Here is a 7,022-nt window from a genome sequence, read left to right as displayed (position 1 = left end):
TTAATGACATTCCAACAAGTGTGAGGTGATAGCTAATTGTGATTTTGATTTGCATTTCCCTGATGATTAGTGATGTTGAACACCTTTTTGTACACCTTTTGCCCATTTGTATGTCTTCTTTGGAAAAATGTCTATTCAGGTTCTTGCCTATTGTTTAACCGGGTCATTTGAATTGTATCAAATATTTTTCTGTATTGATTGAGGTGATCATATGATTCTAATCCTTCATTTTGTTAATGTGCTGTGTCACATTTATTGATTTGTGTATGTTAAGTCAACCTTGCATCCCAGGGATAACTGCCACTTGATTATGGTGTCTGTTTTTCTAGTTTCTATCATTTATTTCTATTCTAATCTTGCTTATTTCCTTTTTTCTCATACCTTTCAGTTTAGTTTGTTCTTTTTTTAGTTCCTTGGGGTACAGTTCAACTTTAGGTTGTTTATGAGAGATAGTTCTTTTTTCTTAATTTAGACATTTATCACTATAAACCTCCCTGTTAGAATTACTTTCAGAAGTTCCCTGGTGATTTAGTGATTAGGATTCAGCACTTTGCCATGGCTCGGGTTCAATCCCTGGTCGGTGAACTGAGATTCTGCAAGCCATGTGCCACAGCCAAAAAAAAAAAAAAAAAAAGAACTACTTCACTTCATCCCATATGTTTTGGTACGTTGCGTATCTATTTTTGTTTGTCTTTAAAACTTTTTGAATTTTCCTTTTGATTTCTTCTTTGACCCATATTTGTTCAGGAGTGTATTGTTTCATTTCCATATATTTGTGAATTTTCCAATTTACCTCCTGTTATTGATTTCTAGTTTCATATTGTTGTGGTCAGAAGAGATACTTATACTAATTTTATTTTCCCTTTTTCTCTCTCTCTTCTCTTTCTGGAATTCCCATAATGTCAACTATGCTTCCTTTGATGGTATTGCATAAGTCCTGTATGCTTTCTTCACTCTTTTTCTTTTTTTCTTCTTGATCCTCTGACTGGAAGATTTCAGAAGACTTATCTTCAAGTTCACTGATTCTTTCATCTGACTGTTGAAACTCTCTATTGAATATTTCAGTGCAGTCATTGCATTCTTGAGTTCCAGGATTTCTGATTTTTTTAAATGATTTCTATTTCTTTGCTGAACTTCTCATTTTGTTCATGCACTGTTTTCCTATTTTTGTTTAGTTATCTCTGTGGGGGTGTTTTTCCTAATTTACTGAATTTCTTTAAGAGTTTATTCTGAATTCTTTGTTATTCAGTTCATAACTCTAAATATTTTAGGGTGAGTGGAGCTTTATTAGTTTCCTTTGATGGTGTCATGTTTACCTGATTACTTGTGATTCTTGAATCCTTGCATTGCTGTCTGCATATTTGAGGAAGAGTTCTCCTTTTCCAGAGCCTATGGATTTACTTTGGCAGAGAAACCCTTCGCCAGACAGCCCAGTCTGGGGTTCTGCATGTGTCAGCAGGTAGCACCCACAGGCAAGTAGGGCTTGCTATGGGGTCTCTACTGGGCAGGGCTTGTTGCCTGTGCTCTAATGTTGGGGGGCGGGCTCTGTTCTGCAGTCAGACAAGGTTACTATCTGGGCTCCCTGGTGGGGAGTCTGTAGGCTCTGCTCCACGGTTGGGCAGGGTAACTAACGGGGCTTTCTGTCCAGGTTCGGCTGCGGGCTCTGCTCAACAAGCAGGCGGGGCCATAGGCTGCAGTTCACGCGGGGCCCAAGGCTAGGCTCTACAGATTGCCAGGGTTACTGTGCAGGCGCCTTACACGGGCTCCTCCGGATGGGCGGGGAGAGACAGCGCGCTCTGGCTCTGCGTTTGCGCAAGGCTGCTCGCTTGGCTCCCTGTGGCCTTGGGGCAGTAGAATGAGCTCCAGGGCCTGGCTGGACTGCTGGTTGTGTAGCAGAACTGGAAAGAGATGCTGACTGTGCTCCCTGGCCAGCTGGGGAGCAGCTAGCTCAGATGCTTGGGTGGATGGAGTCACTGGCTGGGCGCCCTGATTGGCCACCCTCACCAGCAGGAACACCGTGCCTCAGCATGATCCCTGCACTGGTTGCTGTGAGCCCTGTCCTCCTACTTTGTTTCTAGCTGACCCCATTTGGTGTAGCCCTGCTGATTCACCCAGTGTCTCCTACGAGATGACGCAGAAGCCTGCCCCCGGGGAAGCACTCCGGAATACTGGCCAAGCAGGATGTCAACCTCGGGCTCTCTTTTCCCCGCTGGAGAAACTGTAGGTACAGGGGGAACGCTGTCTGCGTGGCACTGTGCCAGCCTGGGGGAGGAGCAGACACACGGTCAAAGTGAAACCACTCCTCTTACCCACTTAATGTGGCTTTTCTCACTTTTGTTGTTCAAGGGGTGCTTCCTCCTCAACCCTGGGTTCTAGGATTTTCACACAGGAGTACTTTTTTTTTTTTTTTTTTGGCCGACCCCCGGCCCTCGCAGTGAAAGCATGGAGTCCTAACCACTGGACCGCCAGGGAATTCCCCACCCAAGAGTAGTTGTGTCTGTGAATAGTTGCTTATTGGTCTTTCTGCGAGGGGGACCAAAACCCGGAACCTCCTAATCCGCCATCTTGCCTTCGAAGTGGAAATAACACTATTGATTCAAATAAGATGTAATTATCTTTCAACTCACAAAAGAATAAAAATAAAAGAAAGCTTTCTTTACAGAAGAATAGCAACTAGTTAACATAGAGTCAGGTAGTGATTATTAGTGGATGCTAAAACCATGAGATGAACAATTTTGGGTAGATACTTATCGTTGGAAAACAAGTAACACTCAAGTTCAGCATCTTTCAAATAAGCCACATTTATTACCCTGCAGTTTCTGCCAACCAGAAATCCAGGATTTAGGTGGGTTTTCCTGGCTTGCTGTTTCTCATGAGGTTGCAACAGCTGTAGGCTAGGGGTGCAGTCATCTCGAAACTCTACTTGCACTGCAGAACCTGTTCACAAGCTCTTTCACAAAATTGTTACCAGGCTTCAGTTTCTTAAATACTGATGGAATGAGGGCCTCAGATTCTCTCCATACCACACTATCCCAGCATGAAAGGAGAGACAGACAGAGAGGAGAGAGAGAGAGAGAGAGAGAGATGGAGTCCACATCACAGTTTTTTCCAGAACCTGATCTTGGAAGAGATGTCCCACTGCCACTGTCATACCCTTTGTTAGAAGAATAGATAGATAGATAGATAGATAGATAGATAGATGATAGATAGATAGATAGATGATAGATAGATAGATAGATTTATTACAAGGAGTTGGCTTATATGAATATAGAGACTGAGAAGTTCTGTGATCTGCTGTCTGTAAGCTAAATAGCCAGGAAAGCTAGTGGTGTAGTTCAAGTCTGAGTCTGAATGCTTGAGAAAGAAGCACTGATGGTACAAATCACAGCCAGCGGGCGGGAGAGGACTGATGTCTCCATTCATTCAGGCAGAGAAGAGTGAATTCTCTCTTCCTCTGCCCTTTTGTTCTATTCTGGCCTTCAATGGATTGGATGATTCCCACCTATAGTGGGGTGGGCAATGTGCTTTACTGTCTATCAATTCAAATGCTAATCTCCTCTAGAAACATCCTCACAGACACACCCAGAAAAAATATCCAGGCCAAATATCCAGGCACCTTGTGATCCACTCAAGCTGACACACAAAATTAAATATACAGTGACCAACACTTATAAGGAAGCAGCCAGACAAATCCAGAATGTAAATTGTTCTACAAAACAACTTTGCTGGATTGTTCAAAAAATCAATGTCATAGAGAAGTACGAATCAAAACTACAATGAGGTACCACCTCACATCACTCAGAATGGCCATTATTAAAAAGTCTACAAAGAAATGCTGGAGAGGATGTGGAGAAAAGGGAACCCTCCTACACTGTTAGTGGGAATGTAAGTTGGTGTAGCCACTTGGAAAAGAGTATAAAGGTTCCTCAGAAAACTAAAAATAGAATTACCATATGATTCAGCAATCCCACTCCTGGGCAATATCTGGACAAAACTATAATTCAAAAAGATACATGCACCCCTATGTTCATAGCAGCACTATTCACAATAGCCAAGGTATGGAAACAACCTAAATGTCCATTGACAGATGAATGGATAAAGAAGATGTGGTACCTATACATGATGGAATACTACTCAGCCACGAAAAAACAATGAACAAATGCCCTTTGCAGCAACATGGATGCAATTAGAGATTATCATACTAAGTGAAGTATGGCAGAAAGAGAAATACCATATGATATCACTTATATGGGGAATCTAAAATATGACACAAATGAACCTATCATTGAAACAAAAACAGAATCACGGACATAGAGAACAGACTTGTGGTTGCCAAGGGAGAGGGTGTTGGGGGAGGGATGGAGTGGGAGGCTGGGGTTAGCAGATGTCAGCTATTATATATACAGTGGATAAACAACATGTCCTATGATAAACCATAATGGAAAAGAATATATATTAAAAAAGAATGTATATATATATATATATATAATAAAACGGAATCACTTTGCTGTACAGCAGTAATTAACACAACACTGTAAATGAACTATATTTCAATTAAAAAATAAAAATAAATCAATGTCATATGGAAAAAAGAGGGATTAATCTAGAAAATAAAAGCATGCAAACAAATGGAATGTTTGAATCCTAGTTGGATCCCAAATTGGACAAACACACATATAGGCATGTATATACACAGATACATATGTGAGAGAGAAAGGGGAAAGAAAGAAGGCAGATGTAGAAAAATTTAAATAATCATTAAACCTATGTGTGGCATACATAATGTTCATTGAAATACTCCTTAAGCTTTTCTGTATGCATGAAATTTATCAAACTATAAAGTTAATGAAAATATCTCTCATCCACATAATTCCACTAGGCTTAAAATAGTTTCAGCTCGTCTTCTCTGGCACATATTTCCTCTCTGAGAAATGCCTCAAATAATAAACTTTGTCTGACTCACTCCAAAACATTCCCCAGAACAGTTGCTACATTCATCATACCACATCGTTGTACAGTTAATTATTTTCATAGGAACTCAACTGGAAGCTCCTGAAGGTAAGGACTGTGTTTTATTTATCACTGTCATTTCCATAAAACTACACAGTAGACTACTCTTATTAGATCACCCGTTGACGCTTATTCAATTAAGCCAAAGAAAAACAAGAATAAGAAATGAAGCAGAGAAGTAGAGCTGGGCCATTTGTAGCAACATGGATGGACCTAGAGATTGTGATGCTGAGTGAAGTAAGTCAGACAGAGAAGGACAAATATCATATGATATCACTTGTATGTGGAATCTAAAAAAAAATAGTACAAATGAACTTATTTACAAAACAGAAATAGAGTTATAGATGTAGGAAACAATCTTATGGTTACCGGGTGGGGAGGGATGTGGGGGAGGAGAGAAATTGGGAGATTGGGATTGACATATACACACTACTATACATAAAATAGATAACTAATAAGGACCTACTGTATAGCACAGGGAAGTCTACTTAATACTCTGCAAGGACCTATAAGGGAAAAGAATCTAAAAAAGAGTCGATATATGTATATGGATAACTGATTCACTTTGCTGTACTGCAGAAAGTAACTCAACATTGTAAATCAACTATACTCCAATAAAAAGTTTTAAAAAAAGAAGTAGAGCTGAGACAATACTTTAAATATTGGTTTATAGTTTACACTGTATAGAATTCATTCAACTCCTAAAGAACCTTATAATCTGTAACCTGGAGCTGCTCATTGTTATTGAGTGACTCACATTCTTCACAATTTGTAAATACTCTTAAAATAAAAATAACAATGCTTCTTCCCAATTTGATCTATAGATTCAAGCAATTCCAACCAATATCCTGGAAAGTTATTTTATGGATAACAACAAACTGATTCTAAAGTTTATATGGGGAGTGACATCAGCATCACGGTGGTGTAAGACGTCTCTCGTTTGTCCTTTTTAACAGCTAGTTAAACATCCATCCATTAACAAAAGTTCCTCTGCAAATTGAGGGATCCAGCACCATCTGCCAAGGGACATGGTAGGAGTCTTGCTCACCTGTGCCTCTGGTGATAGGCAGACAGTCCTCAGTACGGGCTGCAGAAACAGCAAGAGTCAGTGAACCTGCTTAACAGGCTGCAGTTGGGAAAACCTAGAGAGTGCTAACTTGGGCAGAAACCCAGAGACAGCAGAGACTTTGTAGAAGTGAACCTTCCCAAAGGGAGATTCCAGCACATAGTTGCAGCAAAAAAAATATAAACACATACGAGCTTGGACACATAGGAGATGGTAAGAGTAACTTTGCCAGTGCCACCACTCCCCCCAGGTAACACTGCAGAACTAGCCAGCAGCAACCCCTCCCATAGCGGAGACAAAAAAGTGGTGTTTGAGTGCTCAGCTTCTCCCGCTGTATGGGATGCTTCCGCAGAAACCCGTTTCTCTCCAGTAGCAGGCAGAGTACTGAGGTGGGGTGTCCATAACTGGGGGGAGGGAGATCAGGAAAGATAAAGAATATCAAAAGGCATTCAAGGAACACAGTTCCTGATGACTGCACCCAGGATTTCTGTAGGAATTCCACCCAAGACCCTCTGGGAGTACCTCACCCTAGGATTCCCCCACTAGGCCCAAGGGCACCACCAATGCCCTGTGTGCTAAACCCACACCTCTCCCAAGTCTGTGGCTGGCTCCTTGTGTGCACTGCTGAATGCAGCAGTGACAGTGAGCTCTGTCTGGCAGAGTCATTGTCCAAAAAATAGACCAGGGTCTGTGGGCAAGGGAGAAACCACAAACGTGAGCTGTAGCTCCAGCTTCTAGAAAATAAAAGAGAAGTTTTCAGCAGCCAGCCTGGTGAGTTATAAATACCGGGAGAATGGCGGTCCAGTGGTTAGGACTCCAGGCTTTCACTGCCGTGGGCTGGGGTTCAATCCCTGGTCGGGGAACTAAGATCCTTCAAGCTGTGTGGTGAGGCAAAAAACAAAAAACGGGAGAAAACAAAAAAGGCCTAAGAGTCCTACCATGAGAG

This window comes from Kogia breviceps, chromosome 16 (assembly GCF_026419965.1).
Source record: "Kogia breviceps isolate mKogBre1 chromosome 16, mKogBre1 haplotype 1, whole genome shotgun sequence".
Taxonomy (NCBI): Eukaryota; Metazoa; Chordata; class Mammalia; order Artiodactyla; family Physeteridae; genus Kogia; species Kogia breviceps.
Note: the sequence above shows the minus strand (reverse complement) of the source record.